This window comes from Lolium perenne, chromosome 4 (genome assembly GCF_019359855.2).
Source record: "Lolium perenne isolate Kyuss_39 chromosome 4, Kyuss_2.0, whole genome shotgun sequence".
Lineage (NCBI taxonomy): Eukaryota > Viridiplantae > Streptophyta > Magnoliopsida > Poales > Poaceae > Lolium > Lolium perenne.
This window is the reverse complement of record NC_067247.2, coordinates 172,611,266-172,630,489: the sequence shown is the minus strand read 5'-3', so window position 1 is coordinate 172,630,489 and position 19,224 is coordinate 172,611,266. Positions and strand designations below refer to the sequence as shown.

Here is a 19,224-nt window from a genome sequence, read left to right as displayed (position 1 = left end):
CTTCCTATGCTGGTTTATCACACCAAGAGTGTTTTTCAGACCTAAAGACCAAGACAATCAAACACACAACAAACAAATAAAAACACTCAAGACAACACATTTAGGGAACTACAAGCAATCATCAAACCAGGCATGGTAACACAAGTACCCATGGATGACTAATACGCGGGGGTAGCTCAATCAAAGCGATTGAGTTTTGTCCTATCCATCCTATAGGTTTGGGCTGGTCACATATGTTGCAGTCTTCAGCTTGTTGACATCGTCTTCAACAAGGATTCTTGAAGCAGAGAGTGGTGATGCGGCCTGGTGTTGAGTCGTCGAGGTTGAGGTAGAGGCTAAAACTATGTAGTCTTCTTGCTCAACATCCCGGGGACGTGGGGTCTTCGAAGGGGTAGTTGTGTAGGTACTCCCAAAGTCGGCATCTTCTGGTGGCTGGCCTAAAAATTACTAGTCAAAAACTGAGGACTTGATCCCTGACGACTGCAAAAAGTGCAAGTCCACGGAGGAACAAGGTCAGATCTTTGACATACTTTGGTGACAACCAAAGACATGATATTATCATTCTTTTATGTGCACACTAAGTCGGCCTCCAATCTTTAATAGCTGTCGTTGGAGATTCATGAGTCTTCCCGAGGGATTGATGTATCTTTGAGTTCGAGTCTCCGGTCTGAGTTGGGGACATCGTCCAATATGTAGGTTTGAAGTGGATGAGACAATAGAGTAAGAATTTTCAAACACTTCTATAAAGCGGAGGGATAAGAATTTAGAAGTTTTGAAGAAACAAGAGGAGTAGAAGCTATGCTTCCGACTAACGAAAGAATTTGTTTGGTAAATAGTTTTGCCCAAGTACTTGTTTCCTAACTAACGTCCATGCTAACTAAGGTCTCCTATAGTCAGGATGGCTCTGATACCAGCTCTGTGGGGACCCCGGACAAGCTGTCCGAAATACCCTGTTATGTATACAGTTCACGTTCCCATGATCAGTGTGTCATGAACACATAACCGAACTGATATCAAATTACATCATCCTTTACAAAACGGAAAAAAGAAAATTACAATAAAGTCACATGACCCATCTTTACAAGATAGCCTCGAAGGGCCTAATCTAATCATCAGAGCAGTAGAATCATTTCAGCAGCGTAGAGCCCAAGTCATCTGCCTTAACCCTACAGGCAACTGACTGGGAAGACGTTCCTAGCTCGCATAGACGTCGTCAACTCCTTCTTCATCTGTCGAAGTCCTCCAGGTCTGGCCAAGTAAATAGCCAGGGACAAAGTCGTGAGTACATTTGAATTGTACTCGCAAACCATCAAGAAGGTGATAACAATTCTAACTAAAGAAGACAAGAGAGGAAGAACAGTTTCTCTGGTGGATATAGCATGTGAAAGAGAATCAGTTTCTCTTGTGGATATAGCATGTGAAAGAGAATCATTTTCTCTTGTGGATATAGCATGTGAAAGAGAATCAGTTTCTCTTGTGGATATAGCATGTGAAAGAGAATCAGTTTCTCTTGTGGATATAGCATGTGAAAGAGAATCAGTTTCTCTTGTGGATATAGCATCCCACATCACAGTTGAAGGGGACACTAAGAAAGTCCTATGACATCTCTATATCTTTGTTAAAGCAGAGTTCCTCTACATGAAACACTAGGATGGGTCACCCTCTTTTGTTTCATTTTCCTCGACCATCTCCACATGGTCGGCACACCATCTTTCCCGTACCCTTCCGGTACTTCCAACACACATTTCCTTTGGAAATCATTTTCAAAACCAAAACTCGACACAGCTCTGTAACGGCCATCCCAACCGTCCATGACCGCGGACGCGGCTATTCGAATAGTTTTGACTCTGCAGAGTTTGCACACTTTCACCACAACTAACCGGATACCTATCGTGTGGGCATCATCCCCGCATAACGACATATGCCACGATGGATACCCGGACATAACCTTTCGCCCATTCGACTTAACACGAGGTCCTACCCTATGGAGTATGTACCTCCCCGGCACCGTGGCAGCTCACCTCCTCTAGAGCGTGGCTCCACCGCCAAGCCAGGAGACCCATAGTGTCTTCCGGACGGGTCAGCCCCGAAGGCCTCCCGTTATACTATTGTCCCAACCATGACAACCCGGACTCGGGGGTAACCGTACCCTTGTATAGTTGTGCGGTGCCTCATGCTAAGAAGAACAAACGTCAAGTTAAGCCCCGTGCCCACGTTGGAGTAGCTATGGTTGCGCTGTTTAGTTGTTCTGGGCGAATACAAAGAACCATGTGTCGTTTTTCTCAAAAACCCAAGTCACACACACATTCCTCTTTCCAACCATCTTTGTCAAGATCCTTTCCTTTCATAAACCATACGCTTGGGTAAGATTGCCTCACCCAAGGTTTTCATAAACATTTACAACAAGGTAAACCTTGAGGGGTTCCCAATCTAAAGTTTCATGAGTTGAACTAATACAACACTATGGCCGAGATGAGGGTCATCACGCCATTGAGGGTATGAAAAAGAGGTATTGGAGTGGATCATACTTGCTTGAGCTAAGCATGTATTATGACAACACAAGAGGAAATATACTTTCAGATTTGTGGTGCTATCTAACCCAATCAATAGATAGATAGGGATGAGAATTGACCAACACCAACACCATTAAGGGAAAACAGGCATACTCATCACAATTTGAGAATACACCAAAAACATGGTATTGATACATCTACACTAGAAGGGGGTGTAGTATGAATCTTGTCGCGAGGTGGAACATATTCAAGCTAAATATAGAAAGCAAGTTGGATAGCAATGGCCATGATACCATACACCCAACCAATTACCAAGACCTTGACAAGATAAAACTACTAGAGGTACCATGCTTGCATCCAAGCATAGATGACAACAATATGGAGATCATCACACATAGAACCAAGATGCTATTGATAGCACAAGATGACATCCAAAGAGACATCATAACAGAGATCAAAAGATGGCTTGCCTTGGCTTATTTGTCCCTGGACTTCTTCAACTTCATCAATATAAGAATCTCGTCAATATAAATAAAATCCTTGTCCGAACCACTTCTTCTTCTTCTCCGGAATCGTTCGCATCTATCGTCGGAAAATATAAAAGGAACACAATCAATCACATTGCACCAATCATAACAAGCATGCAACATTCAACAATCAACAAGCAATAGCTAACCACCTTACTATGGGCTAATATACAAAGAACTTATAGATACTGCAAAGCAACTTAAAGAGAACCCATTTTATTTACCTAGTAAAGGTATGAGAGTATCACAACTTAGCAATTGCCTTTCTCGGGTATCACCATGGTATAAACCAAATATCCCCTGGTAGATAACATCCTAAAGAGGACAAGTGCATTAGTTTGACATCAAATACAATCACAAAGCATTTTCAAACATTTTTGAAAAAGTAGAAAACAGTTTTCCTAACTTAATTTGTTCCCATAACACTACAACCAAAATAGGAAGCAAACCATATTCCACATCATTTGGAAACTTAAGCAAAACAAAAGAGCTAATGTTAGGTTGCAGAGGTTCTGTTTTGCAAGCGTAAAACAAAGGTTGCCCACCTCTACTAAAATGAGTTGGTCAAGGGTTTTAGATAAACCGAAAAGTTTTGTTTCAACAATGCATGTCACACATAAACATTACTAACAGCAACAAATATGTATGAACAGAGACCAATAATATTTTTCCTAGATAGCCAGTACTAATACAAGACTAACCCAATTGGAATCACCCAAAAATATTAAACCTACAATTTTAGGAATTTCTTTGAATCTGACTGTACAGAAAACAAGATCTGTAAGCCATAAATCGTAGAAAAATCCTAAAAATATGAGGCCACTGGAATTTGAAAGATATTTAAACAGAGATTCACACACAATTGGATTTGGGTTCAAATTGTTTCTGAAACTCTCACAAATGGATTTACAAGTTTACTGCATGTTTTCACCATTTGCTTTAACTATGGAGTTGCAGAACAGATAAAGGTTTGAAACTTGTTTGAGATGATTAAGAAAACATTCAGTAATCCTACATAATTGGAATCACTCAATTAGGTTCAGAAATGGATTTTTGATGAATTAAAATCTAACAGCCATGTCTGCAGAACACACAGAACAAGTTTAATTCACCAAAAATCATACACAGATCAAAAAAATATGAGGTCTGCTGCATCTGAAAGGTATTGAATAGGTGGTTCTTACCCAGTTGGTTTCATTCAAAAATTAGTTTCCAAGCTCCTGGTTTAATTCGACAAAGTCAGATCTGACCAGATATTGATCTGCAAACCATTTCAGTTTCAGGAGGTCAATCGAAGTGAAACCACCGCCAAAATGAAGGTACGGGAGAGGGCTTTCAACCGCAGTTGAGTTTGCTCAAAACGGTTTTGTAAAACGGAAGAAATCTCACAAACAGTGATTCTGCATGTTTGCAGAACTTTATTTACCGTGCAAAATCCGTAACAAATTTGAGGATGAGACCAACGCCAAGTTGTAGATCTTTTCAATACCTATCTGCGGAACTTTGAATCACTCGATTTGGATCTGCACACAAGATTTGGCGGATTTTACAAGTTCGTACCAGAATCTGAAACAGCAAGATACAGAAATTACTGCAAGGTTTTGGACGAACTTTGCTCAAGAACTTCAGATCTGAGGATAGCTCAAGCTTCTCCATGCTTGGACCAACATGCACCTGCATCAAGATCCAATCTTAGCAAGGGAGGAAGAAGAAGAGGAGAGAAAACCATCTAGGGTTGGGGAGAAGAAGGAGAGGGAGGCTCTCATGGTGAGGAGGAGCTTGAGGGAGAGGGAGAGCTTCATCTTGGTGGCTTGCCATGGCCATGGCCGGCCATGGGAGCAAGGGGAGCACCATTTTCGTGGGGAAGTGGAGGAGGAGAGTGTGAGGGAGTGGAGGAAATAGTAGGGAGTGAAAAGAAATGAGGCAAAGGAGAGGAGGTGTGGCCGGCCAAGCTCCTTATAAAGAGGGAGGATGGTGGCTGCCTCCTCATTGATTGGGTGGGTTGGGAGGCTGCTCATTTATTGATTAGGGTAGTTGGGAGGCAAGTCTTGTAGAGGAAGAAAAATAGAGAGGAATGGCTGGCCGAAATTGCCATGCATAGACAATGGCCGGCTCCATCCTTGCCAAACATAAGTGAACAAACAAAGAGATGCACAACATCCATGTGTGTAGGCCAAGGCATGATGTTGAGGAGATGACGTCAATGAGTGACTTTAATGATGATAAGAATATGAGTGGATTCATATAGATAAAAAGAAGTGTGAGGTGATATGTACTCTAAGGATAATTCCCACCACTTTGGTTGTGACAAACATAAGATGAAAATAGATCCAAAAGTATAGTTGAAGAATAAAACTTTTTATTTGAATTCAAAATTGAAAAGATTGGCATTGACCACATGCAACAATGCATGAGCATGCCAAGGTAGATGGGTAATGTTTATTTGATGAAGTAAGAATGAAAAGAGAGAGGTGTTAATAAACATTGGTGCCAATGTTGAGGAATGAAGCACTTTGATCAAGTGATCAACTTGGCCAAAAGATGATGGTGGTGATGGTGGTTTAGACAATTGTAGAGCAAGGCTAAGAGAGATGGTGAGTGAAATAACCATACTCACAAGGATGAATATGGTGGCATAAGCCATCAACATGAGGTCAAGATGATGATGGTAAACCATACAAGAGTGAGATGTGATGAATGAATGGAAGTTGTTAATTAGATCTGGAACTCTACAGAGGTGGGTCTCCACCACTATGAGAGTTGATCAAAATGTTGGATAGGGTTTATATTGAACTTTCCTTTGAAAACATTTTGAAAGAGATCCAATGATTTTTAAAACAAAATGGGTCTACTTGCATAATAATGCCAAATAGATTTTTCCCTTGTTTTATCAAAAGGTGCAAGGATGGCACATGTACCAAAACCATGCACTTAAAAGAAGGAAGAAAATCAAATGCCTTTATAGAAAGTCTTTTTGGGTTGAAGGGAATGGGATGATACAAAATACCATCCACAATCTCTCTTGTTATTTGAAGAAAACATTTAAGGAGTTTTAATAACAAGGAGTGATTTTTTTGTGGCTAAAACCAGGGAAGAAAAACAATAGGGTTTTTGAGAAAGAAAACTAATTTAGGAAGGAGTGTTCTCAAGGGTAGATGGTGGCTACAAAATGTACCCATCATACCTACTCTTGGTTTTGTGGATATTAAAATTGGATTAAATAAACTCAAGAGGTAAAAGAGGAAGAAGTGATCTGGTGCTGAAACATTGGATAGGATACCAGATCAAGTGATTATAAGAGTTGCAAGTGGAGGATGTGACATGTAAGATGTGGAAGTTGTAGAGGGTGTTGTATAGAAGAGATCCATGCACTGAGGTCACCAAAAACAGTTGTGGGTGCTAAGAGATCAACTGCCAAAGTTGGAATCTTATAAGTAGGCACACTCATGTTGCCATCAGGAGGGAGGTTTGATGTAGTAAAAAGAAAAACAATTCTTCCTAAGCCACACATGTGTTTTATTTAGTGAGTTGCTTGTTTAACCACTAGAGGTGTTGTTATTAAGGGTAGCTCAAAACAAAACTCAACAAGCAAATCAAGACAATTTATCTACCAACAGATCAAGGCAATTCATCATAACAAACAGATCAAGGCAATTCATGTTAATTAGTCTATAGAAAAAGTTTTTGTTCCCCCTAATTTTTGCACTTTGGATAATTAAACAAGCTTGCAAAAAGTTGGGGTGTTACAGATCTTCCACCCTTAAAATAATCTCGTCCCGAGATTACTAAGCATAGAACTAGAGGGGTTGTAAAGTTTAACTAAAGTTAGACTCCATTCTTTTGTAGAGGTGCCACTTTTGAGAAGGTCGTTGCTTCATCTTCTGGGAGACATGATGGATTCCTGCCGATGGTGAGCTTCATGAAGAGGTTGAATACTCCAAGCAGGTGTTAGAGTCCATGATTCAAGGAGAGTTAGCGCACTCCAGCGGTGCTTTAGCAGGGTTGAAAACTTTTTAGAGTTAACTTTAAATTTTAGTGGAAGACGAAGTCTTCCACCCTTAAAATTGTTCATAGGGGGGGGGTTTAAAAACTCTAAGCTTCGGCCAAGGGTCTTGTCAGTGCTTTCGAAGAAGTGATCTTTCTCTCGTCTTGAGTTGAAGCATCTTCAGGGAGCGAGGTGCAGTCCACAGCTTCAAGGGAAGTTAGTGCATCCCAAATTCCCAACGGTGTTTTAGAAAGGTTTAAATTTTTAGGGTCAGCTCCAATTTTTAGTGGAAGACGAAGTCTTCCACCCTTAGGATTTTTCATCGGGTTTCGGAAAAACTCAGAGCTTCTGCCTTGTAGTCCTGTCTGGGCTTCTGAAGAAGTCGTCGATCTTCCGTATTCAGTTGAAGAATCTTCAGGAGACGATGTGTAGTCCATGACTTCAAGAGTCACTCACGGTGTTTATTAGACCATATAACGCGCGGTAAGTTAGTAAGTCGATGAAACGCCTGGTTGGTCTCCATATGAAGCAACAACGAAGGCCGTCGAAGACAATCTTCAGCTTGAGGGTCAGTGTTGACTTATACCACTTAAGAAGTGAGTAGGTAAAATACACCTAATCTTGAGTCTTGAGGTATCTTCATGAGCTTCACTTGATGAGGAACAGATGAACCATGTGATGTAACTTGGGTCTGACGCCATTGTTCTCTCAGTTTGTTAGACGGTGTGTTAGAGGGTGGTTTCAAAAAGATATCCTCGAGGTTAGCGCGATTATACTCCAAGGTTAGACAAAGTTAGTATGCATGTCTTCTTGCAGAGGTGCAGTCACTCTTGAAGGTAGGGTCTTCTGTCTTCTCGGCTTAGTGGAGATGCTTCAGCTGATCTTGAAAGTAGTTGGCGTAGATAGGGGTCTGGTCAGTTTCTCTGACGGTTGAGAATCGATGGTTAACAGGGTTAACTTATCCATTTAGCTAGCAGTAAGCATTTTATCGGCGAGGTAGATGACTGTGAAAACGTCTTAGAGGGGCTTCCTATGCTGGTTTATCACACCAAGAGTGTTTTTCAGACCTAAAGACCAAGACAATCAAACACACAACAAACAAATAAAAACACTCAAGACAACACATTTAGGGAACTACAAGCAATCATCAAACCAGGCATGGTAACACAAGTACCCATGGATGACTAATACGCGGGGGTAGCTCAATCAAAGCGATTGAGTTTTGTCCTATCCATCCTATAGGTTTGGGCTGGTCACATATGTTGCAGTCTTCAGCTTGTTGACATCGTCTTCAACAAGGATTCTTGAAGCAGAGAGTGGTGATGCGGCCTGGTGTTGAGTCGTCGAGGTTGAGGTAGAGGCTAAAACTATGTAGTCTTCTTGCTCAACATCCCGGGGACGTGGGGTCTTCGAAGGGGTAGTTGTGTAGGTACTCCCAAAGTCGGCATCTTCTGGTGGCTGGCCTAAAGATTACTAGTCAAAAAGCGAGGACTTGATCCCTGACGACTGCAAAAAGTGCAAGTCCACGGAGGAACAAGGTCAGATCTTTGACATACTTTGGTGACAACCAAAGACATGATATTATCATTCTTTTATGTGCACACTAAGTCGGCCTCCAATCTTTAATAGCTGTCGTTGGAGATTCATGAGTCTTCCCGAGGGATTGATGTATCTTTGAGTTCGAGTCTCCGGTCTGAGTTGGGGACATCGTCCAATATGTAGGTTTGAAGTGGATGAGACAATAGAGTAAGAATTTTCAAACACTTCTATAAAGCGGAGGGATAAGAATTTAGAAGTTTTGAAGAAACAAGAGGAGTAGAAGCTATGCTTCCGACTAACGAAAGAATTTGTTTGGTAAATAGTTTTGCCCAAGTACTTGTTTCCTAACTAACGTCCATGCTAACTAAGGTCTCCTACAGTCAGGATGGCTCTGATACCAGCTCTGTGGGGACCCCGGACAAGCTGTCCGAAATACCCTGTTATGTATACAGTTCACGTTCCCATGATCAGTGTGTCGTGAACACATAACCGAACTGATATCAAATTACATCATCCTTTACAAAACGGAAAAAAGAAAATTACAATAAAGTCACATGACCCATCTTTACAAGATAGCCTCGAAGGGCCTAATCTAATCATCAGAGCAGTAGAATCATTTCAGCAGCGTAGAGCCCAAGTCATCTGCCTTAACCCTATAGGCAACTGACTGGGAAGACGTTCCTAGCTCGCATAGACGTCGTCAACTCCTTCTTCATCTGTCGAAGTCCTCCAGGTCTGGCCAAGTAAATAGCCAGGGACAAAGTCGTGAGTACATTTGAATTGTACTCGCAAACCATCAAGAAGGTGATAACAATTCTAACTAAAGAAGACAAGAGAGGAAGAATAGTTTCTCTGGTGGATATAGCATGTGAAAGAGAATCAGTTTCTCTTGTGGATATAGCATGTGAAAGAGAATCATTTTCTCTTGTGGATATAGCATGTGAAAGAGAATCAGTTTCTCTTGTGGATATAGCATGTGAAAGAGAATCAGTTTCTCTTGTGGATATAGCATGTGAAAGAGAATCAGTTTCTCTTGTGGATATAGCATCCCACATCACAGTTGAAGGGGACACTAAGAAAGTCCTATGACATCTCTATATCTTTGTTAAAGCAGAGTTCCTCTACATGAAACACTAGGATGGGTCACCCTCTTTTGTTTCATTTTCCTCGACCATCTCCACATGGTCGGCACACCATCTTTCCCGTACCCTTCCGGTACTTCCAACACACATTTCCTTTGGAAATCATTTTCAAAACCAAAACTCGACACAGCTCTGTAACGGCCATCCCAACCGTCCATGACCGCGGACGCGGCTATTCGAATAGTTTTGACTCTGCAGAGTTTGCACACTTTCACCACAACTAACCGGATACCTATCGTGTGGGCATCATCCCCGCATAACGACATATGCCACGACGGATACCCGGACATAACCTTTCGCCCATTCGACTTAACACGAGGTCCTACCCTATGGAGTATGTACCTCCCCGGCACCGTGGCAGCTCACCTCCTCTAGAGCGTGGCTCCACCGCCAAGCCGTGGAGACCCATAGTGTCTTCCGGACGGGTCAGCCCCGAAGGCCTCCCGTTATACTATTGTCCCAACCATGACAACCCGGACTCGGGGGTAACCGTACCCTTGTATAGTTGTGCGGTGCCTCATGCTAAGAAGAACAAACGTCAAGTTAAGCCCCGTGCCCACGTTGGAGTAGCTATGGTTGCGCTGTTTAGTTGTTCTGGGCGAATACAAAGAACCATGTGTCGTTTTTCTCAAAAACCCAAGTCACACACACATTCCTCTTTCCAACCATCTTTGTCAAGATCCTTTCCTTTCATAAACCATACGCTTGGGTAAGATTGCCTCACCCAAGGTTTTCATAAACATTTACAACAAGATAAACCTTGAGGGGTTCCCAATCTAAAGTTTCATGAGTTGAACTAATACAACACTATGGCCGAGATGAGGGTCATCACGCCATTGAGGGTATGAAAAAGAGGTATTGGAGTGGATCGTACTTGCTTGAGCTAAGCATGTATTATGACAACACAAGAGGAAATATACTTTCAGATTTGTGGTGCTATCTAACCCAATCAATAGATAGATAGGGATGAGAATTGACCAACACCAACACCATTAAGGGAAAACAGGCATACTCATCACAATTTGAGAATACACCAAAAACATGGTATTGATACATCTACACTAGAAGGGGGTGTAGTATGAATCTTGTCCCGAGGTGGAACATATTCAAGCTAAATATAGAAAGCAAGTTGGATAGCAATGGCCATGATACCATACACCCAACCAATTACCAAGACCTTGACAAGATAAAACTACTAGAGGTACCATGCTTGCATCCAAGCATAGATGACAACAATATGGAGATCATCACACATAGAACCAAGATGCTATTGATAGCACAAGATGACATCCAAAGAGACATCATAACAGAGATCAAAAGATGGCTTGCCTTGGCTTATTTGTCCCTGGACTTCTTCAACTTCATCAATATAAGAATCTCGTCAATATAAATAAAATCCTTGTCCGAACCACTTCTTCTTCTTCTCCGGAATCGTTCGCATCTATCGTCGGAAAATATAAAAGGAACACAATCAATCACATTGCACCAATCATAACAAGCATGCAACATTCAACAATCAACAAGCAATAGCTAACCACCTTACTATGGGCTAATATACAAAGAACTTATAGATACTGCAAAGCAACTTAAAGAGAACCCATTTTATTTACCTAGTAAAGGTATGAGAGTATCACAACTTAGCAATTGCCTTTCTCGGGTATCACCATGGTATAAACCAAATATCCCCTGGTAGATAACATCCTAAAGAGGACAAGTGCATTAGTTTGACATCAAATACAATCACAAAGCATTTTCAAACATTTTTGAAAAAGTAGAAAACAGTTTTCCTAACTTAATTTGTTCCCATAACACTACAACCAAAATAGGAAGCAAACCATATTCCACATCATTTGGAAACTTAAGCAAAACAAAAGAGCTAATGTTAGGTTGCAGAGGTTCTGTTTTGCAAGCGTAAAACAAAGGTTGCCCACCTCTACTAAAATGAGTTGGTCAAGGGTTTTAGATAAACCGAAAAGTTTTGTTTCAACAATGCATGTCACACATAAACATTACTAACAGCAACATATGTATGAACAGAGACCAATAATATTTTTCCTAGATATCCAGTACTAATACAAGACTAACCCAATTGGAATCACCCAAAAATATTAAACCTACAATTTTAGGAATTTCTTTGAATCTGACTGTACAGAAAACAAGATCTGTAAGCCATAAATCGTAGAAAAATCCTAAAAATATGAGGCCACTGGAATTTGAAAGATATTTAAACAGAGATTCACACACAATTGGATTTGGGTTCAAATTGTTTCTGAAACTCTCACAAATGGATTTACAAGTTTACTGCATGTTTTCACCATTTGCTTTAACTATGGAGTTGCAGAACAGATAAAGGTTTGAAACTTGTTTGAGATGATTAAGAAAACATTCAGTAATCCTACATAATTGGAATCACTCAATTAGGTTCAAAAATGGATTTTTGATGAATTAAAATCTAACAGCCATGTCTGCAGAACACACAGAACAAGTTTAATTCACCAAAAATCATACACAGATCAAAAAAATATGAGGTCTGCTGCATCTGAAAGGTATTGAATAGGTGGTTCTTACTCAGTTGGTTTCATTCAAAAATTAGTTTCCAAGCTCCTGGTTTAATTCGACAAAGTCAGATCTGACCAGATCTTGATCTGCAAACCATTTCAGTTTCAGGAGGTCAATCGAAGTGAAACCACTGCCAAAATGAAGGTACGGGAGAGGGCTTTCAACCGCAGTTGAGTTTGCTCAAAACGGTTTTGTAAAACGGAAGAAATCTCACAAACAGTGATTCTGCATGTTTGCAGAACTTTATTTACCGTGCAAAATCCGTAACAAATTTGAGGATGAGACCAACGCCAAGTTGTAGATCTTTTCAATACCTATCTGCGGAACTTTGAATCACTCGATTTGGATCTGCACACAAGATTTGGCGGATTTTACAAGTTCGTACCAGAATCTGAAACAGCAAGATACAGAAATTACTGCAAGGTTTTGGACGAACTTTGCTCAAGAACTTCAGATCTGAGGATAGCTCAAGCTTCTCCATGCTTGGACCAACATGCACCTGCATCAAGATCCAATCTTAGCAAGGGAGGAAGAAGAAGAGGAGAGAAAACCATCTAGGGTTGGGGAGAAGAAGGAGAGGGAGGCTCTCATGGTGAGGAGGAGCTTGAGGGAGAGGGAGAGCTTCATCTTGGTGGCTTGCCATGGCCATGGCCGGCCATGGGAGCAAGGGGAGCACCATTTTCATGGGGAAGTGGAGGAGGAGAGTGTGAGGGAGTGGAGGAAATAGTAGGGAGTGAAAAGAAATGAGGCAAAGGAGAGGAGGTGTGGCCGGCCAAGCTCCTTATAAAGAGGGAGGATGGTGGCTGCCTCCTCATTGATTGGGTGGGTTGGGAGGCTGCTCATTTATTGATTGGGGTAGTTGGGAGGCAAGTCTTGTAGAGGAAGAAAAATAGAGAGGAATGGCTGGCCGAAATTGCCATGCATAGACAATGGCCGGCTCCATCCTTGCCAAACATAAGTGAACAAACAAAGAGATGCACAACATCCATGTGTGTAGGCCAAGGCATGATGTTGAGGAGATGACGTCAATGAGTGACTTTAATGATGATAAGAATATGAGTGGATTCATATAGATAAAAAGAAGTGTGAGGTGATATGTACTCTAAGGATAATTCCCACCACTTTGGTTGTGACAAACATAAGATGAAAATAGATCCAAAGGTATAGTTGAAGAATAAAACTTTTTATTTGAATTCAAAATTGAAAAGATTGGCATTGACCACATGCAACAATGCATGAGCATGCCAAGGTAGATGGGTAATGTTTATTTGATGAAGTAAGAATGAAAAGAGAGAGGTGTTAATAAACATTGGTGCCAATGTTGAGGAATGAAGCACTTTGATCAAGTGATCAACTTGGCCAAAAGATGATGGTGGTGATGGTGGTTTAGACAATTGTAGAGCAAGGCTAAGAGAGATGGTGAGTGAAATAACCATACTCACAAGGATGAATATGGTGGCATAAGCCATCAACATGAGGTCAAGATGATGATGGTAAACCATACAAGAGTGAGATGTGATGAATGAATGGAAGTTGTTAATTAGATCTGGAACTCTACAGAGGTGGGTCTCCACCACTATGAGAGTTGATCAAAATGTTGGATAGGGTTTATATTGAACTTTCCTTTGAAAACATTTTGAAAGAGATCCAATGATTTTTAAAACAAAATGGGTCTACTTGCATAATAATGCCAAATAGATTTTTCCCTTGTTTTATCAAAAGGTGCAAGGATGGCACATGTACCAAAACCATGCACTTAAAAGAAGGAAGAAAATCAAATGCCTTTATAGAAAGTCTTTTTGGGTTGAAGGGAATGGGATGATACAAAATACCATCCACAATCTCTCTTGTTATTTGAAGAAAACATTTAAGGAGTTTTAATAACAAGGAGTGATTTTTTTTTTGTGGCTAAAACCAGGGAAGAAAAACAATAGGGTTTTTGAGAAAGAAAACTAATTTAGGAAGGAGTGTTCTCAAGGGTAGATGGTGGCTACAAAATGTACCCATCATACCTACTCTTGGTTTTGTGGATATTAAAATTGGATTAAATAAACTCAAGAGGTAAAAGAGGAAGAAGTGATCTGGTGCTGAAACATTGGATAGGATACCAGATCAAGTGATTATAAGAGTTGCAAGTGGAGGATGTGACATGTAAGATGTGGAAGTTGTAGAGGGTGTTGTATAGAAGAGATCCATGCACTGAGGTCACCAAAAACAGTTGTGGGTGCTAAGAGATCAACTGCCAAAGTTGGAATCTTATAAGTAGGCACACTCATGTTGCCATCAGGAGGGAGGTTTGATGTAGTAAAAAGAAAAACAATTCTTCCTAAGCCACACATGTGTTTTATTTAGTGAGTTGCTTGTTTAACCACTAGAGGTGTTGTTATTAAGGGTAGCTCAAAACAAAACTCAACAAGCAAATCAAGACAATTTATCTACCAACAGATCAAGGCAATTCATCATAACAAACAGATCAAGGCAATTCATGTTAATTAGTCTATAGAAAAAGTTTTTGTTCCCCCTAATTTTTGCACTTTGGATAATTAAACAAGCTTGCAAAAAGTTGGGGTGTTACAGAAAGGACGCAACAGAGCTACGTTCCACGGACGCTTGGTCTCCTCTCCGGACCTGTCCGCCTTTCCTTTCTTCCATTCCTGTGCATCAATCAGGTAATAGGCATCGTTGTGGAGAGCCTTTCTCACAATGAAAGGTCCTTCCCATGGGGGGGAAAGCTTGTGCCGGCCTTCAGTGCGCTGCACCAGGCATAGCACTAGGTCTCCTTCCCGGAATACCCTCGGGTTAACCTTCCGGCTGTGATAGCGTCTGAGGTTTTGCTGGTAAATGGCTGTTCTTGCCAAAGCTAATTCTCTTGCTTCTTCTAGCAAGTCCACATTGTTTTCTCGGGCCTCCTTTACCTCTTCTTCGGTATAGAGTTGCACCCTTGGTGAATCATGGAGAATGTCGGTTGGTATGACCGCTTCTGCTCCATAAACCATAAAGAATGGAGTGTATCCGGTGGACCGGTTTGGAGTTGTTCTTATACTCCACAGTACGGATGGTAGCTCATCGAGCCAACACCCCGGCGACTTTTCCACCACATCGATGAGTCTTTGTTTGATACCGGAAAGTACCAAAGCGTTTGTTCTCTCAACTTGGCCATTGCCCTGTGGGTGTGCCACTGAGCACAAATCCAACCGGATATTGTTGTCCTCACAAAATCTTTTGAACTCACCTTGAGCAAAGTTTGTGCCATTGTCAGTGATAATGCTATGTGGGTAGCCATACCGCAAAATTACATCCTTTAAGAACTTCACTGCTGTGCGCCCATCACATTTTGCAATGGGTTTCACCTCTAGCCACTTGGTGAATTTATCCACCATAACCAAGATGTGGGTCATGTTTCCCCTTGCGGTTTTGAATGGGCCAACCATGTCTAGGCACCAAACGGCAAACGGCCAAGTTAGCGGTATGGTCTTTAAACCGGATGCTGGGGTATGGTTTTGCTTGGCGTACCTCTGGCACCCATTGCATTTTCTTACCAGATCCTCCGCATTTTCCAGAGCCATTGGCCAATAGAACCCATGCCGGAACACTTTTGCCACCAGCGCCCTTGATGAAGCATGATGCCCACATTCTCCTCGGTGAATTTCCTCGAGCATTTCTTTTCCCTCTTCCGGTTCCACACACCTTTGGAGGACACCGGTAACACTTCTCTTGTACACCTCGCCATTGATGATGGTGTAAGCTTTGGACCTCCTCTGGATCCTTCTAGACTCATTTTCGTCAACCGGCAAGGTGCCGTTGATCAGGAATTCCTTAATAGGTTTAACCCATGATGGTGCCTCCCAAACCAGGAACACCGGTACGTCTATGTCCATCCTATCCACCAGCATTGCTTCTTCCGGTATAAGCACGGCAGTCCCCGAGCCTACCGGAGCAGTCCCCGAGCTTACCGAGACAGTCCCCGGGTTTCCTTCGTCGATATCCATTGGTACAACATCTGATTCCGGTACAAAAATTGACTCCGACTCCGGACTCGGTTTGATCGATGGTACTCTTAAGTGTGCTAAGGCTATTCCGGGAGGAATTTCTTGCCTGGACGAACCCAGCTTGGACAAAGCATCCGCGGCTTCATTTTCTGCGTGCGGCACATGGTGAAACTCACACCCTTCGAAGAATCCGGCAATCTTTTGCACGTGAAAACGGTACGAGGCCATGTTGGTATCTTTTGCGTCCCAATCTCCGGAACATTGTTGTACCACAAGATCTGAATCTCCGTAGCAAATGATCTGGTGTGCACCGATTTCTTTTGCGACCTTAAGCCCATGGATCAAAGCCTCGTATTCAGCGACATTGTTTGATGCCCTGAAATGCACTTGTAAAACATACCGGAGATGATCTCCCTTTGGTGAGGTAAGCACCACACCGGCGCCTAGACCCTCTTTGAGTTTGGATCCATCAAAGTGCATTTTCCAGTATTCTATTCTCTGGTCTGGGGGCTTGTATTGCATTTCTGCCCAATCAACCAAGAAATCAGCTAAAGCTTGTGATTTTATGGCATCCCTTCTTTCATACACCGGTACATATGGTGATATCTGAATCGCCCATTTCGCAATCCTGCCGCTGGCATCTTTGTTGCACATGATATCGGAGATGGGTGCCTCACTCACCACCTTCATGGGATGTTCCTCAAAGTAGTGCTTGAGCTTGGTGGCGGCCATGAATACGCCATAAGTCATTTTCTGGAAGTGTGGGTAGTTTTGCTTTGAGAGGGAGAGCACCTCGCTCAGGTAGTATACCGGCCTCTGGACGGTTTTTCCTTCCTCTTCTCTTTCTACTACCACAACCACACTCACAACCCGGTTAGTTGCTGCTATATATAACAACATGGGCTCTCTTTCCAGCTGCGAAGCCAGTATTGGTGCAGTGGCTAGCATCGTTTTTAGCTCTTTGAACGCTGCGTCTGCCTGTGGGGTCCAGAAGAACGTATCGGATTTTCGCATTAAGGCATAGAGCGGCAAAGCCTTTTCTCCTAGCCTGCTTATGAACCGGCTTAGCGATGCCAAGCTTCCGGTAAACTTTTGCACATCTTTCAGTTCCCGTGGGACAGTCATTCTTTCTATTGCCCTGATTTTTACCGGATTCACTTCAATGCCCCGGCTTGATACGAGAAAGCCGAGCAGCTTACCGGCAGGGACACCGAAGGTGCATTTTGCCGGATTAAGTTTCATCCGGAACCGTCTTAGGTTCTCAAATGTTTGCCGGATATCGTCAATTAAGGTGTTTCTTACCTTAGTTTTTATCACAATGTCGTCCACATAGACTTGCACATTCTTTCCAATTTGATCAAACAAGCATTTTTGCATACAACGCTGATACGTTGCACCAGCGTTGCGCAAACCAAAAGGCATAGTGACATAGCAATAAGCCCCGTGCGGGGTAATGAACGCAGTTTTTATTTGATCTTCCTTTTTCAAGGGGATTTGGTGGAAACCGGAATACGCATCCAGAAAAGACAACAACTCACACCCAGCAGTGGAATCAATCACTTGATCGATCCGCGGTAAAGGAAAAGGATCTCTTGGGCAAGCCTTGTTGAGGTTGGTGTAGTCGATGCACATGCGCCACACCTTTGGAGCTTTTGCCTCTAGGTTCTCATCTTTTTTCTTTTCAACCATTACCGGATTGGCCAGCCACTCAGTGTATGTGACTTCCACAATGAATCCGGCAACCAGCAGTTTTGTCACTTCTTCTCCAATAATCTTCCTCCTATCTTCAGCGAACCGGCGCAAAGGTTGTCGCACCGGCTTGGCATCCTTCCGGACGTTTAGAGAGTGCTCAGCCAGCTCCCTCGGAACACCCACCAAGTCATCAGTAGACCAGGCAAAGATATTCCGATTCTCACGGAGGAAGCTGACGAGCGCGCTTTCCTATGCCTGATCGAGGCCGGCACCGATACGAACGGTGCGCTCTGGGTAAGCCGGATCCAGCACAATGTCTTTTGTTTCATTCGTTGGCTTGAATGCCGGTGTGCCCAAGTTTCCACTCATTGCCGCTAAGCTCAACTGTGAGGATTGAGCCAGCGCAACTGCGGTTTGCATCCTTCTTTTTTCCTCTGCGATCACCAGCAATTCTGCTAGGTTTGATCCGGCAGACGCTGTTTCTAGTGAGACTTTATAGTTTCCCACCACAGTTAGGGGTCCACGAGGTGCCGACATCTTCATCTTGAGATACGCCGTGTGGGTCGAGGCCATGAAGGCTGCCAGTGCCGGTCTCCCCAACAGTGCATGGTACGGGCTATCTAGGTCCACCACCTCAAACTCAATGTTTTCAACCCGGCAATTGTCACGTCCTCCGAACGATACGTCCACCCGAACTTTTCCTACCGGCGCGCAAGACAAACCCGGAACGATTCCGTGTGCCACCGGCAAGGTTGATCCATGGCGGCTTCCATGGTGTAGTTTACGGGTTCCTGCCAATTCTTTTTCTGGCCCCAGGGTTTCTTTTCGACCCATTGCTTTTTAGGACCCGCCCATGGCTGTGATCCGGTTTTCTGCCTCTGGCTGCCGCTGGCATCAGAGTTTTCTTGCACAGCAGCAACTTGCTGCGGAGCGTACCTTCGATCTGGGAAATCTTCCCTTCTTTTGTTGTTCCGGTTGTCCCGGTATTGTTCCTGGCGCTGCTGAGGCGGGTTTAACTGTTCCGGCTCAGCTTGCACCGCCGGTTGCATTGGGTCTCCCAACGCATAGTTATCCGCCACACGTATCATCTCCGCCAAAGTTGTTGGCATGTTTCGCTGCAGCTTTTGCCACAAAGGCGAACCAAGCAATGGCTTGTGCTTCTATCACTCCTTCACAAGAGTTTCTAATGGAGTTCCACCGGGTCAGGTAATCCCGGTCTGTTTCCTACGGGCGCTGCACGCACAAAGCGAGCTGCTGAGGCCTGTTGGGCCTTCGGTA

General features: G+C 42.9%; 2 long non-coding RNA genes across 2 annotated transcripts; both read right to left on the bottom strand.

The window, feature by feature from the left end:
• Positions 1-1,013: 1,013 nt before the first annotated feature.
• On the bottom strand, positions 1,014-5,024 carry LOC127294669 (uncharacterized). Its single transcript, XR_007846902.2, has 6 exons — positions 4,652-5,024; positions 4,467-4,563; positions 4,225-4,301; positions 3,265-3,355; positions 2,984-3,095; positions 1,014-1,248 (listed from the first exon to the last, which is right to left on the bottom strand). It is a non-coding gene; the product is annotated as an uncharacterized lncRNA (long non-coding RNA).
• A 5,455-nt stretch (positions 5,025-10,479) lies between these two features.
• Positions 10,480-13,406, bottom strand: LOC139838777 (uncharacterized). The gene is made up of 5 exons (XR_011756621.1): positions 12,702-13,406; positions 12,517-12,613; positions 12,275-12,351; positions 11,317-11,407; positions 10,480-11,147 (listed from the first exon to the last, which is right to left on the bottom strand). It is a non-coding gene; the product is annotated as an uncharacterized lncRNA (long non-coding RNA).
• Between the last annotated feature and the right edge of the window lie 5,818 nt (positions 13,407-19,224).